Raw genomic sequence first — 19,055 nt, 5'->3', positions numbered from 1 at the left:
AATTCCCTGAAGGAGGGCTACATTTCTGAGCAGAGGAGTCTTCCACGCATTTGAAGAACTGGGACCAGCCAATTTGTACTGACTTTGGGGAAGATGGCCTCCCTCAATTTCATATTAATAAACTAGAGGCTTCAGGAAGCAAAGGGCAGGAGGGGGAGAAAGGGGGACCAAAAGTCATTCCCCAGGAATGGTCCCCTGGTGCCTCCTCCAGTGATGGAGTGCAGATGGAGAGCAGCAGAAAGACCCCTGTGGCCCGTAATGAATGGGTCCGAAGCTCTCTCCGGAAGCCAGCCACTCAGAACTGCTGAAAACAAACAGGAAACACCACCGCTTCTCAGACTGGGTTCTCACACCATGAAAACTTTTCCCTCTGTCCTGGTTTTAACTCAACACAATGAGTATATTAAGAAAAAATAAATGGTGTGTATATATACAGATGTATTCCTGAGCTGTTAAGTCTTTAGAAAATCAGTATGATTCCAAAGTATTTTATCTAATAAATATCATGTACCAATACTATTCTGAGTAAAAATCTTATTTGATCCTCCAAAAATTTCATGAGCTAGGTTAGGCACTGTTACTGCTTCCCAAATTGAGGCACAGAAATGTTCAGTAACTTCTCCCAGGAATAAAATACTTTTACAGCTAAACATCTAAAGAAAGATTTTTGTTTGTCATTCTAAAAGTTCAAAAATAGGCCAGATGTGGTGATCCATGCCTGTGATCCCAGCACTCTGGGAGTCCAAAGCAGGCAATTGCTTGAGCCCAGGAGTTTGAGACCAGCCTGGGTAACATGACGAAACCCCATGTCTACAAAAAATACAAAAATTATCCAGGTGTAGTGGCACACCTGTAGTCCCAGCTACTCAGCAGACTAAGGTAGGAGGATCACATGAGCCCGGGAGGGCAAGGCTATAGTGAGCCGTGATTGCACCACTGCACTCCAGCCTGGGTGACACAGCAAGACCCTGTCTCAAAAAGAGATTTTTTTTAAGTTCTAAAATATATGTGGTATTTTACATGACTGCCTATTTTATACAAAGTCAGATAGAATTCAGGAGATATATATTAATCCAAACTTCTATAATATTTTGGCTTTGGTTTTGGTTTTGGTTTTGAGATTGAGTCTCACTCTGTTGCCCAGGCTGGAGTGCAGTGGCACAGTCTCGGCTCACTGCAACCTCTGCCTCTCTGGCTCAAATGATTCTCCTGCCTCAGCCTCCCTAGTAGCTGGGATTACAGTTGCCAGCCATCATGTCCGGTTAATTTTTGTATTTTTAGTAGAGATGGATGTTCACCATGTTGGCCAGGCTGGTCTCGAGCTCCTTACCTCAAGTGATCTGCCCACCTTGGCCTCCTAAAGTGGTGGGATTACAGGTGTGGGCCACCACGCCCGGCCAAACTTATGTAATATTTTGAAACCATCAAATAAGCATTTTTTTAAATATAGACTAGAATTTTTTTAAAAAGAAGCGACTGGTGTAAATGTTCCAAGGTTTTGAGTAATACATAGGCTGCCATTTAGCTCAGGGTCTGCCTGAACCTAGTAGAACTTAATATTCACAGCGTGGGAGTGATGGTCCATTAGAGGCTATGTGAGTTTGCTGTAGGGCTGCCACAGTCAAGTACCACAGACTGATGGCTTAAACAACAGAATTGCATTTTTCTCACAGACCTGGAGGCTAGAAATCTAAGGTCAAGGATGGCAGGATTGGTTGCGTCTGAGGCCTCTCTCCTTGGCTTGCAAGTGGCCATCTTCGTTCTCTGTCTTCACACGGTCTTCCCTCTGTTCATCTACCTGTGTCCAGATATTCTCTTCTTATAAGGACATCAGTCACTCTGGATTAGGGCTCATCCTAATAACCCCATTTTAACATTAATAGCCCCTTAGACTCTATCTCCAAACAAAGTCACATTCAGCATATACATTTTGAGGGGACACAGTTCACCCCATAACAGAAGCAATGGCCTGTGAATTAAGAAAAAGTCACTAAGATGAACAGGAATGTGCCAAAGGAGCTGGGAACCTGGGTTGGAGATGTGACCTCTTTCTGAAGGAATTGGGCCCAGAGGATAGGAGAGAATTTCTTGAATAGTAGAGCAACTTCGCCACTCTCCAAATGGGAAAAATGCTTCATCGCTGCAGTTAGTATGAACCCAAGAAGATAAAATTTGGCTGAAACTCATGCTTCCTTCCCCTAATTGTGACCTTAGATTGTTATTTGATCCTCTTAAATTAGGTGAGAGTTCGAACAGGAACATATATGAAGTAGATTTGATATTGGAAATTAATGAGCCCAATTCTGCCTCTCAGCCTTTTGAAGGATCTGGCTTAATTATGTGAGCAGGAGCCAATTCCAGTGATATCTCCTGAATTGTTAATACATTTACCTTCAGAAAAAAATACAGCATGCTTTGTCGAACAGAAGTGCAGTAAAGATTAATCCTGAAATCAGAAATCTATGAGTGGTTTATTTGCTTTTAATAACTTTTAACTTTAATTTTAGCTTTCAGTGCTCAGTTTTCCTTTTCTAAAAAAAATTGCCAACTTACATTACATGAAATGTGTTTTACTTTTATAATTAGGAAAACTTCTAAACAATTACCACATACTTCTAAAAGTCTCTTTTTTGGAAAAGAAAAGTTTTAGCTATTGTGTTTTAATTTGTCCACTAATTTTACTGTATATAATTAAATAAGTATGATCCTAAACAGGATACAAAGCAGTTTTGAAGAGGGAATCACATATTTTCATTATAACTTCAGAGGAGTGTCTAGAAAGGGAATAATTTGGGGGCCACAAGCAACATGGGCTTCTTTTGCAAATGTTCCTCCTCTTGTAAATTGCAAATAAACTTGTTAGAAAGAGGAAGCCATCCTAACAAATAATACAATCAGCATGAGACAGGAACCAAAACCCAAGGTCATCTCACCTGGGAAATTAGAGATTTAAAGATCCAACTTGGAAGTTTTCTACACAACGGGGAAAAAATATTTGCTATACAAGGATATATCTGAGAAAGACCATTATCTCAATATCTGAAGAACTCCTGAAATCAATGAAAAGGCAACCCAGCAAAAAGTGAACTAATGTCTTGAGGAATCATTTCCCAAAAGAAAATATACAAATGGCCAATAGGCACATAAAAATATAGTTAATTAACATCATTAATTATCAGGTAAATACAAACAAAAACTACAGCAATTTATCATTTCACACCCACCAGAATAGCTACAATTTAAAAGACTGATGACACCTAATTGCCAAGGATGTGGAGCAACTAGTACTCTCAGATATTGATGGTATAAAATGTGAAAAAGTTCTTTAAAAAAAAAAACAAACTGTTTGGCAGTTTCTTGTTAAACTAAATATACATCTGCCTTATGAAAATTATATATTATACATTCAATACATCAATTCATATACATCAATTACAATCCTAGGTATGTACCCGGGAGAGACTGAAATTTTCATCCATAAAAGACTTGTGCAATAATGTTTCTAGCAGTTTCATTAAATAGCTCCAAACTGGAAGCAGCTCAAACATCCAGCAACAGGAAAATGGAAACTGTGGTCTATTCTGACAGTGCAATACTACACAGAATATTAAAGAATGAACTACTGATGCATAAACAATTTGATGTGTCTTAAAAATAGTGCGCAGTTCAAAAGAAGCCATTTACAGAACAGTGCATTCTGTTTGATTCCATTTATACGGAGCTCAAGAACTGCCAAAGCTGAAGTATGCAGAGAAGAAATCTGAACAGTGCTTCCTAATGGGTAAGGTTTGACTGGAAGAAGTCAAGGAAACTTTCTGGGGTGGTGGATAGGCAGGTATAGAATTCTTACCAAAATTCATTGAACTGGACAGTTAAGATCTGTGATTTCAATGGTATATAAATTTTACTTCCATAAGAGTTACAAATGGTTGTTACACAAACTAGTTTCCAGTATTTCATGTACACCCCATTCCATAATGTTCATTTGTGATTTGCCTGACTTGTCCACTGACTGCTGATGTGGCTCCTGCACATGGTGACACAACCTTTCCAGGGAGGTCAAGTGCACCAGGGAACTTTTCTTGTGTGTCAGGTCTCACATAACGTGGCATGTCAGAAAGAGATTAAAGTCTACAAGACTCTCTTTAAGAGCCATTAGGTCTGAGTGCTCTTAGCAAGCGGAAATGTGGTAAAGTGGAAAGAGCACAGGCCATGGAGACACCCAGACTGGAATATAAGTCCCAGCTCAGTCATTTACCAGCTTTGAATGGATGACTAGCTTTGAGCAGGTTATTTAGTGTCTCAGAGTAATTTTTCCTTTATTTGTGGAACTGATTATTGTGAGGACTAGAGATTATGTGAATAATGCACCTAGATTAAGGCCTTGCACATTATAGACCCTCAATAATATATAGCTAACATCGGCCAATGAGTTCCCTAACAGCAGAGGACTTTGACTGCTTAGCACATGGCATGGGTTCAAATAAAAGAACAGTCTGTGAAATTTCTATGTTTTTTTCAATCCTATGAGAAAAACACCAAGGGGTATAACCAAGAAGCAGCAGGATAGGTAATAAGTAGGAAGTATTTTTGCCAATATATTTTTCTATCTCAGCATATATCCAGTGTTTTATCTGAACCTATGCTGTCAGATATGTTTCAGAAATCAGCATGTTTCTGATGTTGTAAATGGAATATAGTGCATATACCATGTATCTATAACCCACCTAGTAGACTGGGGTAGCCCCCACATCAAACACATTAATATTTCCATAGCAAAACTTATAAATTTTCACATTAAATGGAATAAAGACAAAAATATTCTCAACAGTTCAAGTTAGTTCTGCCATCAAATAAATTACTTTAAAAAATTGAAAAATAACCACTGTTTGGTGTCAAAGCTGTTGGGATTCCAGAATTGTTGGAGAATCTATACTAGCTAACATTCCCGTAGCACCTTCAATGCACCGGGCACTCTGGCCTAAGCACTTTATATATATTAACTCATTTACTCTTCATAACAACCCTATGAGGTAGGTACTATTAGTATAGTTTCCACTTTACAGGAAAGGGAATTGAGACACAGACAGGATAAGTAATTTGCCCAAAGTCACACACTTAACCTCCTAGTTGATATCTCTAATCACTCTTCTCTACTGCCTCCATCTCCCCTTTTGTTGGTATCTGCGATGTTGGGCTTTGAGGAAGGATATACTCTTACTCTCCACACTCTCCCCCACCTCCCAAAATTAAAAATAACTAAGAATTATCAGCACTGATCTTTCCATCCTTTCTGATGTTTCTTCTACTTGGAAAACTGAAGCTTGCTGGAAGAACTAACTTTAAAGATCTGGCATCCTTAGACTCCAAAAAGATTTCTCATTTGCCTGAGAATTAAACTAATTAAACCGCAAACAAGAGACCCAGGTGGGCTTGTGGAGGTGCGGGAGAGGGCGGGAAATCACAGACTTTTCAAACAGATTACTAAGAGAAGGCCATGTTCGGAAAACATTTAGCCAGAAGTGTGCCTTGAAGAAGAAAAGCCAGAAGCCTACAAAGCAGAATAACACTCTTTCAGCAACCACCAGGTCATTAAAACATACATTCAAATTTATGGGCAACCCAGCCACCTTATCAAAGGAAAACAATATAAAAGCTCACAGCTCTGAGGGCGAAACAGTGGAACCTACTCCAGAGGAGGGGAAAGCACGTGCATCAATCATGTCGCTGGCCCCGGTGTTAACAACTTTTAAACAGTGAAGGTGAAAGAACATTTGTTCACCAAAACGTCACTTTCTGAATTCAAGGGGGAAGGGTTAGGAGCACGTGTTGGAAAGTTTGGCTCAGTGTGCATGTTATTTTACCCTCGGGCCCAGTTTGCCTATGAAACAAGGTTGGTGGTGGTGAGCAATTAGTCTGGCAGCTAATCAGTGTCATTGTGCTGAAACCTTTCAGGAAACCATCCCAACCTAAAGGAATGAGGCTTCCACACGAAGTCTGCTTCTCACGGAAAATACCAAGCACTGAGGAAACACCCTTGGGAATACTCACTTCCCCTCAGGCAGTCAGTGTTTACTGAGAGACTGTAAGGTACTTAACCCTGCAGTACGTGCCTGGGAGCCCTTGTTAAAAGAAACCCAGTTTCCTCCCTACAAATGGTTTAAAATCTAATTGGGGAAATATAAAAACATAATCATGTCAGGGATGGAAAATATATATGAATGCGAGAGTTGGCAAAATGTTTTTCTTTCTCTGTTTTATACACAACTCAAATTACAATCTTCATTCCAACCTCGTTGAACTCTCAGAAAGTAACTGAATCCACTTAGGTCAAGTATTCCAAACAGTAATGTTTGTCTAAAGCAATTTCTCTACTCCTCGCATTACCTCAACACAGAATGGAGAACAATTCATATGTATAGGGCAGAGCAAACAGAAACCCAGGTCTTGCTCAACAAGTGTTTGTGGAATTAAATTGAAATCCTGCCCAATTTTGCCCAACCTAGAGGGGTTTGTTCATGAATCTGACTGGGAGTGATTCACTAACCACCAGTGACTTGTGCTTATGTATTTCAGAGAAACATTCTCCTCAATGCAACATACATTCCTTCCTGTGGGAAAGCTTTGGACTGCATGGCCAGAACTTCCTAAGCAATCCTTTTATGTCCGCAAAATGCTAATTTTCTACTGTTTAAATTAATATGTTCTTAGTATTGGCCTGCCCTTAAATATAAAAGCCACTCCCAAATTATCTGTTGTCTCGGACATGTTTTGAGATGGAGGGTGGGAAAGCAGTGAAACATGAAGAGAAGCAAACTGGTTAAGAAATTAATTAAACTCAAGTTCAGCAAAAGAGGAGGGGGCTGCCAGTCCCCACCGTCAACCCTGCCTGATACCACAGAGTGCAATTTCCACCTTTAGAAGATCATTCTTAACAGTTCGGGCTGACAGCAGTAAAGAAGGTTTTCTTCTTTTACTCTGAGGTGACCCACCCCTCCTTAACAGTTTTACATGCAAAGCCAACCAAGTATGAACAGACTGATATGGAACACCAGCCTGTGAACTTCATATTCACACAATGCGGTAGGGCACTTATTCAGTACAAATAAGCAATTTAAAAATAGCAAATGTATATTTAGTCTTCATAAACTATAACTAAATTCTTATCACATCTAAGCTGGAGTCAGCCAAACATGAGCTGAAGTCAGCCAAACTTTTAAGGGGTAGTAAAAATTGCCCAAGACCACATCCTATGTCCAGTAAAAGAATCGAATTCCTCTCACCTCCCTGTTTATCCTTTTTAGAGTCCTCTTTACTTAGGTTCTTCCACTTTCCTAAATTAATGACTATTTGCTATGGTTTGGATGCTGATCCCCAGTGTTGGAGGCGGGGCCTAATGAGAGGTGTTTGGATCTTGAGGATGGATTCCTCAGGAAGAGATTAATGCCCTCCCTGGGGCTGGAGGCACCAAGTGAGTTCTCACTCTTAGTATTCACAAGAGTTTCCTCAAGGACTGGTTGTTATAACGAGTCTAGCACCTTCTCTGTCTCTTGCCTCCACCCTCATCATGTGACCTCTGCACATGTTGGTTCCCCTTTGCCTTCCACCATGCATGGAAGCTTCCTGAGGCCCTCATTAGACACAGATGTTAGTGCCATGCTTCCTGTACAGCCTGCAGAACCATGAGTAAAATAAACCTCCTTTCCTTATAAATTGACCAGCCTCAGGTATTTTTTTATAGCAACACAAACAGACTAAGACACCATTATGATTCAACCCATTTTTTACAGGGAGCCTATTGTATGTCTGTTGGAGGATGGAGGTGCTACATGAACAAAAGAAAAGTGGCTGCTACCTCTTGAAGCTTTAGAGTCTTGGTGAAGACTTTAAACAATTTTTAAACAGAGAGGTTCATGGTCTTTGAGTTTTATTACAGCAACCAAAATAACTGGCAGAGGCTCAAAACCCATCCCTTTAAGAAAAAGCAAGTTAAAGTTGATTATTTTTCCAATGAAAGGAAGTATCCCATTCATCTGAGTATCAAAGTGGTTTCCAATAAACAAATAGCAATGGGTCACATCAAAGGCAGTATGCCAAAAGCAGTGCTCTGGCAACAACAGCACACAACTAAACTGTCATCCATGTGAATGATATTAGAGTAAAATACTGAAAATATGAATAACTGTATCTGAGAAGAGCTGCTAAATTGTGGCCTTGTAACACAAAACCTTTTAGAAGTGAAAGAGACCAAGACTATTCATTTAAGACCAATATATACTATTTTATATAATATTCCAGCAAGTTTGCTTACCTAGCATTGCTTTCTAATGTGTTTACAGTATGGACAATAGAGATAATGATCATATTTATACTGCACCCTGGGATAAGCTAACAAGGCTGCAAACAAAGGCAACTACCTGACAGCTCTGGCCACCCTCGTCCCTCCTAGGGCTTAGGGATTAGTATCAACTCCCACACGTAATTTACATGCTTCCCACAGGGCCTGTGCTGCCTGTCTCCTTTACTACAGCCAGGAAGTTATGGGGAAATAGCTGCTTTCTTCATTCAACAACATCAACAAGTTGTTTCATTGTGTTAAAATGTGTAAATAACCTAGTTCCACTGGCATCTAGCAGGTAGATGCCAGTGATGCCAAACATCCTGACATGCACAGGGCAGCCCCCTGCTTTTTTGTTATAACCTCTGGTTTAGATGCCTCCCTCTTCCTACAGGGATTTTTTCCCAGCTTATCACTATGCTTTTATTTTCATTTTAATTAACTCAAAACAGGCTCAGTTTATTATAAGATCACAAACCAATTGAGGAAAAGGCTGCTACTGAAATATTTGCCTGAATACTCAATGAACAGATTCCGCATGACCCGGTATACTTCTTGTCACCTAAGTTGTCAAGTACACTCTACAAAACCCGAAGGAAGAAAGAATACAGGAGTAAGGAAGAAAAGAAAAGGAACAGGAAGATAAGGGCAGAGACTAAGTATACAGCATAAGAGTAGGAGATTGAACTATTTTTAAAATAGGACAGGGACAACTGTCTTCATTACAAGGATGCTACAAACCATCCCATCATCACAGCTGTCTCACCAGTAATTCACCAGCATTCCTTCAGTTGCAGCAGAATGTCTGTCTTCTTCCTTCCCATCTTGAGGCCTTGCACGTGCTATTCACTCTGCATGGAATATTCTCGCTCTTTTCTCACCTCCACCAGTGGTTCTTTTTCTGAGTGATTTTGTCCCCTGGGGGACATTTAATGATGTCTAGAGATTTGTAAAGGTTGTCACAGCTGGAGGGGGTTGCTACTGACTGCCATCTAGTTAGCAGAGACCAAGGATGCTGCTAAATATCACATAATGCCCAGGAGAATTCCTGCACAACAAAGAATTATCTGGTTCAAAAGTCAGTCTTGTGGAGGTTGAGAAACGCTGCCCTGCCCTCCTTGGCTTAAATGGCAATTACTCGGAAGCTTTCCGTGACTCCCTCTGGGATGGGTCCTCATCACAGCCTGGGCTTTTCTTTAGTGCATGTGTCACAAATGTAATGAAAACCTATCATGTGTTGTTATATCTGTGTTCACTGCTACACTGGGATACCCAGGAGGACCAAGCTCATACCTGTCTTGCTCGTCTCTGTATATTCAGGGCTTAGCACAGAGTATCACATTTGTTAGATGACAGGAAAGACTTCAGGGATCCCCAGTGGAGAACAGCCTTCAAAACGATTCAAAAGCCCAGACCAGACCAGTCTCAACACTTATGCTCATACCTCGTTTTTCGTTTAAAATGGTCTTTTCCAGCATGACTTCACTAGATTGCCCTCCAGATGACTTTGGCTGTTTTCAAGATCAAATCCCATCCCGAAGAACAATGAGTTGCCACATTAAGAGCATTGGAGAGAATGGGAGGCAGGCCTGTAAACAATATATCAAGCATTACAGAGCACAATTTCCCAAGATGACCGGTTCCAGAGGGACAATACTCATTTAGCTGTACAGGCTTTAAGATACTTGTTTAGATGTCGGTTGTATACTTGATAGTCATAACACCATTCTTTGTACTTATCCCAAAGATGCACAAAAATAGGATGCCAGATAAGTTTGTGAAACAAAAGAATAGGAAGCAAAAGGGTATGAAATAAAGAGGATAATTCTGAGGTACTGAAAACCACATAAAGTCTGGATATTGGGCACAGCAGTGTTCAAACCCTGGCTGTGCCTCTTACTAAGTGTGTGGCCGTAAGCGATTTTCTTAAATTTTCTGAGCATGAGTTAACTAATCTAAAATGGAAATTTAAAACACCTATCTCTTGGAATCATATGAGGATTAGTGAAGCAATACATTTAAAGAACTATCGAACTCCATCCTCAAAAGACGCTCTAGATAATAAAGTTCCACCTCCTATAAAAGAATCAGAACATCATTTGAACTGCAAGAATGATGTAATCTAAGAAAGCAGGCTAAGAGAAGTAAAATGGGCAAGGGAAAAAAACTGAGCGAGATGTGGTCTCAGCTGGAGACTAGCTTCAGCCTGATCCCATGGGGAGTTCTGGAACACAGATTATATTGCAGGTTGGTCCCATCTTAAGCCAGGGGCCTGGACTTTTGTATTCTGTAGTCAGTTGGACATTGGTCACTGGTTAGAGATTTATAGGAAGAAAGAGACTAGAGGAGCCAGATGGTAATTTTATAGAGAAAAGGGTAGCTGTATTAACAATCAATCTTTAAAGCAGGAAATGGGAGCACAGCAGAAAACCAACAGCATCTACCACACATACCTGTGTGGCACATCGTAGGTGCTTGATCATTATGAACTCTTTATTTTATCCTTAACTTAGCAAACATTTATTAAGCCCAGGACCCTTGTTTGTCAATGAAGATATGAATAATGTATAGCTAGTGCCCTAGAAATGTTCACAGTCCATTCGGAAAGATAGTTGTACATCGGACTAGCAGCCCAATGAGAAATAAGAGAAATTGTCTTTGCTGCCCCCTCTTCTCACATCCCTTTGTCTTTGAATGTCCCTCTTTCATCTCATCCAGCGGCCCACGGGTCTTTCCTCTAGTAACCATTACTCCTCCAGCAACACTCAACATCCAGAACTACATTTCAGAATTATGTTTTCTTCTTCTCCATACCTAGCATAGATAAATATATGATCATCATAATGGATTAAACAATAAACCAAGCCAGTGTTTTTCAAACTGCATTAGTAAGTCATGAAATCAATGAGGTGAGTTTTGACAACCTGTATTTTTGAAAATAGAAATTGAATAAAACAGAATAGAGAAGAATATATCACAGTGTATCACCACAATAAGTAAGGCTAAGGGGGTAAGTATGTTTTCTGCGTATACATATATCTGCATATATGTAATATATCTTTATATTCCTGGTTCCATGTTAAATGATTTTCTTAAAATGGATTACCATCCAAAAAATTTGAAAAACACTGAACCAAAAACTAAATCTGGCTGTGTTAGCTTGCTAATGTATCATTCCACTCAGATAACATATGGTCCCAAATGGGCCGCAGTACAGTAACAAAACAAAAGTAAAAAGTCTGAGATTTCAAGTACATTTACAGAACAAAAGGGTAAATGTTTTGGTTAGTTAGGTCTTTCAGCATCCCTTACATTAATAAACCTGCTTTGTCCGTAAGGTTTTTAAATGTCTTACAAAGTGCAGTACTGTATGCTGAGAATGTAATGAATAAAAACACGCAGTCAGTCAAGCCACTTAGGAATGTATAATTTCACAAGGTCACAAACACAAAGATAGGTTTAGTAAAGTGTGGGAAATGCAATAATAGAGGCACGCAAGTGCTACAGTAAAACATGAATTAAAAACCTACTTTACGTAAGGCATTGTTTTCTGTGTATGGGGGATACCTGGCATCTGCCCTGAGAGACCTTACCATCTCATTTGGGAGATAAAATTTGATGCAAAGTCATACAAATAACACAATGCAAATAACAAGCCTAGGCCACAGATTAATGAAGTAGGGCCAGAGAAATCCAAATTAGGCACACTTACTGGTGTTTAGCCTGGCACACAGTAGGCACTTGAGAATTGTATTAACACATGCAAATATGTAATCATCAACGAATGGTTTGCTCCTCTGGCCATTCCTATTAGCTAGTAAGAGTAATAGTTTACAAGGATCCACCTCATGCTAGTTTAATTTCTTCAAGACAAATAAGCACAAATCCAGTGAATCTGTCCAGCCCCTGAAACCCTCTCACCTGTGACCATTAGTGGGTGATGATATCATGACTGTAATATCTAAGGAGCAAAGAGAAGAATATAACTTTGGGTGGTATGGAGGATAACAAACTAAAATGTTGTAGGAAAATCTCAGATTTGGGTAATTTTTACTTAGCATTATGTTTCTTTTTAATCAGCTTTATTGAGATATTATTTATGTACATCAAAGTTCACCAATTTTAAGTGTAAAATTTGATGGGTTTTGACACATGTATATAGTTATCCTGTAGCCACCAATGCAATCAACATATCGGGCACATTCTCCACTTCAGAAAGTTCCATAAGTGCCTCTTTTACTTATCATTCTGCTTTAAAGCAAGCTCTGAGGTTGATCAATGTAGCCACCGATGTTAACACCAAGTAAATGAAAGACAAACTCTGTTACCTGCAATAATGATCACTTAAATTAACCCTCAATAAAAGCATCAAGACAAATTATGAAAAACCAAGAGATGATACTTAATAACAAAGGCATAAACTAAAAAGACAAATGCCTCCAGAGAAGTAATCTAACATTGAACTTATGTACATCTTACTTTTATCTGTATGAGTTTGATTAGCGTGCCTACACAACTATATCATCTTCCAAGGACTATATCATCTTCAGAGATGGTGAATGTTTCCAGGAGGGACACAAACTGGTCCCCAAAGTAGCTTATTGAACGGGTACCAACCAACCAGAGAGACCAAAGAAGAAAATGACCTGAATGTTCTCAAGGCATCTAAAGAGTTACATGAAACTTGCAGCTAACTTCTTCTGTGTTCTATATAAGGAGTTAACATGGATCCCAGGTTCACACAGAAGAGAATTATTACTCTAAATAACCAAGTGGTCATGAGGATGACTATATAAGCTTCAGACAGATGTTTAAAAAAAAAAAAGAAAGAAAGAAAGAAAGAAGCCAGATGGGAGTATTAAAGGCAGGAACCAAATTAAGCCCGAGATTACCCAGGAAGATAAAAAGATGACTAGGAGAGTAACAACCAGTGCTGACCAGAGTCACAGCACAGCCGGCCAGCCCCGAGCAGACGGACGTGGCTCAGACTTGGCTCAAATCCAATACAAGCACGCCGTCCCCATCTCCAGAGCAGCCAGGGAATGAACTGTGTCCTAAGTAACTGAATCATCACATGCTACAATAACGTCTACAGTCCATTCCTAGGAAGAATGCTTTGAGTAGAAAATGCATCTCCTATTGCTGGGCAGGATGAATCCCACATACTTCTGCCCAGGGGCAAGAGACAAACCAACAATGAATAAAATACAACTTTGACATACACATACCCAGACTGTTTTCAATCAAATTTCAAAGGAAGCAAAATATGTAAAGAAAACATAAATCCAAATTTTCGCTTTAAAAAACAAACTAGATCAAAGGGTTTGAAAGGGTTCTATTTTATAGTTTCAAAAATGTTAGTCCCACTTAAACATTTTCTGGCCTGCATGAATCTTTCCCATAATAATCAGTGTCCTAGAAGTCATACCGCGGATGTTCAAGTGTGCATCAGCTACCAAAATCCCCTCAGCTATGAACTTGAATTGTTTCTCCTCATAGATTCCTTTCTCTTGGGGCTGGGATCTAAGAACAAGTGCTAATTTACCTCATCAACTAACTCACTGTATGCACAAAAACACCACAAAATGCCACAGATCTTGCTAAACATTCACATAACTGCCTTTCACCGATATCTAATATATTCCCTAGTAGTGATCTAGGGAGGACCCAGCTGAAAAGGGACCCTTGGGTCTCTGTTAGCTGCTCCTGGTTGAATGTGCCCCCTCCCTCATTCCAGCTGACTCACCATCCTTCAAAGTCCGCAGGTGTCTTCAGGGCCTCCTTCCTTTGAGTCTGACTTAAGTTAAACCTGAAAATGTTATGGTTACCGTCTTCCTGGATGTCAGTGAAAAGACTAAAGCACCCCAAAGCGGAAAAGAAGAAGGGAGAAGAGATGGTGGTGAGAAACCACTGCTACTGACTCTGAGTGGAGTGCTTTAATTAAGATCAGCTAGACAGTGTTTGACCACAACAATGATAAGATCCCCTACCCCAGTGCTTTTCAAATCACCTGGAGATCTTGTCAAAATACATACTTTGATTCCGTAGTTCTGGGGTGAGCCCAAGGTGCTGTAGTTCCAACAAGCTCCCAGGTGATGCCAACGTTGCTGATCCATGGACCACACTTGAGTAGCAAGTGCTTAGCAATTCAGATTTATCGGTCCCACCTGTGGCCAACAGACGCTATAGAAATCAGCAGTATTGGAGCAGCTCCACAGATGATTCTTATACACACTAAATTTTGAGAAGTGTTTAATTCGCTGCATCACCTCTGCGAGGTAGTAACACCTGAGTCTATGTTAGTGAATTTCTCTGGTGACAGCTGAAGTAGCAACAGAGTGGTAGGAGGAGGTGTGGTCCACGTCTAGAAATTTTGGATGGTGGCTCGGGAATACCATGAGTCGGCTAAGCTACTTCACCTGTACTAACTACTGATTTTTGCCCTATTGCCGGGGTAATTTTTACCTGGTGGTGATAATGGAGGTGGGAGTTTATTTCATTTGGTGCTTCGAGAAAGAAAAAACAAATGGCTGGGGGTGGTAGGGTGCCACACACTCGTTAGGCTGAATCCTCTTTATACTTTCTGTAATTCTCCAATTTTCTACAGGAACATCTATTACTTTTATAATCAGAAAAAGAAAATTTTTTCAAAGTCTGAACTGGGAGCCACCACATCCTTAGAAATTACCATAGAATGCAGCACTTCCTAAAGCAACTACCCCAAAATGGCTTTCCCTTGAAGTTTAGCTTTTATCGGTACTCTAACTCAGTTTTCTGATCCTCAAACTTTACCACTGGAATTTACCTATGGGAGCTTTTTGCCTGCTGTCTATATCATCAGTCCTGGCCTAGTAAACAGGCAGATTTCAGTCTTATAAAACCATCTACTTTTCTTATAAGAAACTTTTCAGACCTATCTACCGTTGCATCAACCTGGTATTGTGTTTCTTTCGGTTTTTAATTGTTCAATTTTACTAAACTACACTATTAAATAAAATAAATGGCCAACACCACCTGATCCCTAGAGGTAAGCACTTCTAACAGTTCTGATTTTACTTTTGCTGTTGTTTACCTCTTTAACTATCAAAGACAAGCTTATAAAAGATAAACATTTAGCTCACTCAATCCATCACTCCCCCCATCCTCCTTACTTACATGTTATAGTTATTATTAATTTCCTTGTCACATATGAAATTTAAATATTTTAAAAACCTCTATGTCTTATTCTGTCAACTTTTGACATGATCTAGTTACTTCTCAGTGTGTTCGGTGATGAAGATATTAGCACACCTGCCCTTTCCTCCACTTTTCCTGTCCCCTGTTCTCTTCTAAATTCCATTATCTAAACCTCTAATTTTATAATTTATCTTCTGTGCTATAACCATAAATTATCTTTAATGTTTGGTGCATAAATCACTTCTAAAAGTTTAAAAACCAATAAACACCATTCATGCCTTTATGACTATTTAAATGTTATTTACTGCAAAGCCAAGAAACATACTGGTTTAACTCTCCTTCTCAGTAGTGTCACGTCACCACACTGGGCAGCACAAGGAAGCATTCCTGTCATTCCAGACAAAAGGATTCTCTTTTATCATGTGGCCTCAATTGTTCTATATCACATCACATTTTTGTTTGCTTCCTATTTGAACTATGGCTTTCTTATGCTTTTTATATTTGGTTCAGTTTGGAGGACAGAGGGGAGGAGGTGTTTAATTATCTTGTTTTTCCCTTGTAAATTGAAGAAACATATACTGCTTCCATATCCTGAAATGTACTGTCAACCATATGACAAAATCTACTTTTTCCCAGGGACATGTCTCCTACAGTCCCAGGCCCTCTTCCTCACACATGGACCAATGGCTTGTGGGGACTCCGCACAGCGCTCAGCCTGGCTTTCCTATGTTCACACCTGGCTTAGACCTGTGACTTCTTCCTTGGGTCTCTCCCTCATCTGGCCATCATTGAGAAATGTCTTCTTTAAAATGTGCAGCTGGGAGGTAAATTTTCTGAGCCCTTGCATGTCTGAAAATGTCTTGATTCTACTCGAATACTTGTTTCATAGATTGGGTATGGAACTTTTGTATCAAAATAACTTTTCCTCAGAACTTTGAAGGCATTACTCTGTTATATTCTAATACCCAGTGTGCCTGCCTAATACCAGTCTGATTCTCCTTCCTTTATAGAGAAACTTTTCTTTTTAAACACTTCCCTGGGATCATATCTGCATCCTGAGTGTTCTGCAATTTCTTTAAGAACATATCCCTGTGAGGGTACTTCTGACTGTCCTTTACATTACTCAGTAAGTTCTCCCAATCTCAAATTAAGCTCTGAGAAATTTTCTGCCAATATTTTGTTAATATCTTTCCCTCTTTTTTTCTATGCCTTCCATTTCTGGAATTCCTATTAATCTATTTGGGGCTTTTCAGATTTATAATATCTTATCTCATATTTTGCTGACTTTGTTTTATTTGATGTTTTGGAGTTTTATTTTCAACAATCACTTATAATTTATAAAAGTAATTTCTCATTTTGCTTATTTCTTTTTTCATGAAATCCTGCTTTTGTTTTATGGATGTAACACTTTCTCAACTATGAATACCAATACTAATAAAATAGAATTTTTTGAAGTTTTCTTCTGTTTCCTAACTTACCTCTATTTCCTCTCGGGTCAATATATATCTTTATATATTTCATATATATTTATATTTATGTATATAAAACATATATTTGTCTTGTTTTTTTTTTCTTTCTTTGCTAACTTTGATACCATTTTTTTTCTTACTACTGCTTTTTCTTTAGTGTTTGGTATCTTGAATATCCACTCATATTTAAGAATGAAAGGATGGGTATATTATTCTAGATATTTTGTAGGAGTTTCCTCTACACTAGTTTCAGATATGCCCCTTCCCTGAGTGGGAAGAATGGCCATAAATTCTGTGGTAATCAGCAAGAGGCTGGGAGGATTTTAAATGTTGAGTGGGCATTCGCACTGCCAGAATGAGAACAGTAGTTCACTAGAAATCTCAGTTTTCTCCAGGTTTTCTTCAGAGCACTGCTTGCCAACCTCTTTCGTACCATTAAATATTTCAAATTTTTTCTTTTTTCTTTTTTTTCTTTTTTTTCTTTTTTTTTTTGAGACGGAGTCTTGCTCTGTCACCCAGGCTGGAGTGCAGTGGCGAAATCTTGGCTCACTGCAAGCTCTGCCTCCCGGGATCACGCCATTCTCCTGCCTCAGCCTACCAAGTAGCTGGGACTGCAGGCGCCCCCCACCATGCCTGGCTAATTTTTTGTATTTTTAGTAGAAGCGGGGATGGGGTTTCACCATGTTAGCCAGGATGGTCTCGAAAAAGTGATTTTTCACAGGGGCATTTTGCTGCCAGCCAGAGACTGCTCCCAGCAGCTCTGGCAACTCCAGGCCTCCTGGCAGCTCCATACACAGAGGACATACCCCTTGCACTGCATAGACCAGCCTTCATCCATGGCTTCCATGTCCTGCACTCCACATCTGCCTACTTGGTTCTGGATGATCTTCCATTCCATTTTCCACATGTCCATGAGTCCTGTCTCCTCCATTCTCTCTTCCATTTCTCTGTGTTCTGTCGTCCAGAAATGCGTTAAAACACTCTTCTGCTGATTACCTCTGCCTCCCTTTCTCCTGGTTGTTATGAATTTCTAGCCTAACTACTTTACTGTGACTTCAACGGGATTAGAGATGGAGGATGAGTAAATAAACATGCTTGACCTGCCATTTTGAAATCTTGGACCCAAATGCACTGTTTTCCAGGCAACCAGAATAACTCTTCTATTCTGCTTTCTTCATGTTTTATTTAATTTTAAGAAAGACATTACCCTTTAAAGATTTAAATCATGAAATTATCTTTAATTTCTCCTTAACCTTGATCCCTACATCTACTCGGTCTTTGAACCCTCTTATAACCTGCAAAGCTTTTTGAAATCTGTTTCCCATTTAATATTCTCATTGCCCACGTGGAAGGTGCAGACTGATGAGAGGTTAACTAAGAACTTACTAGTCCTAATCCTCATAGACCCACCTGCACTATTATGATGGCTCCCAAAGTTCTTCCTGCCTGTAATCTCCCCAATTCATCCCACTCACAGTCCTTTCCTATTAGTTCCCAAAAGTACAGTTCTTATCATTCACCATATGTGTATCAATTACCAGAATATGAATCCCTGGAGGTGCTTATGAGAATGCCAGGGAAGGTTCTTTTTTTAAGATTCAAGCTTCTTAGCTTGGCTTTAAAGCCCCTTCAAGTCCAGGCCTCATTCTCCATTTCTGGCCATACCTCCCACTTGTCCTCCTTAAATACTTTGGGTTCTAGCCAAGTTAAACTACTTTCTAGGCCTTTAATTTGTTCTGCAATTTCCTACCCCTATGTCCTTGGTTTTCCTATTTAAAAAGCATGTTCCCCTCATAGAGAGAAGCTGTTGTCAAAGTTGCCCCCATCTTTCAAGGACCAACTTAAATGCCTGCTCATTGCTGATCCTCCCAGCTGGAATTAATTCTTTTTCTCCTGTTGTGTCTTAATATTTGGTTTACACTTACATCTCTTATAATTCTACTATATTCTGATTTATGTAATAGTCATTCATGTACACATATTTTCTCCAATATAAACTATATGTATCTAATGTAGACTGCAAACGACTTGAGGGCAGAAGTTGTGATTGTTAATTTTATTTTCTTATAACA

This window comes from Rhinopithecus bieti, unplaced genomic scaffold (genome assembly GCF_001698545.2).
Source record: "Rhinopithecus bieti isolate Rb0 unplaced genomic scaffold, ASM169854v2 scaffold_21777, whole genome shotgun sequence".
Classification (NCBI taxonomy): Eukaryota; Metazoa; Chordata; class Mammalia; order Primates; family Cercopithecidae; genus Rhinopithecus; species Rhinopithecus bieti.
This window is presented reverse-complemented; position numbering follows the sequence as displayed.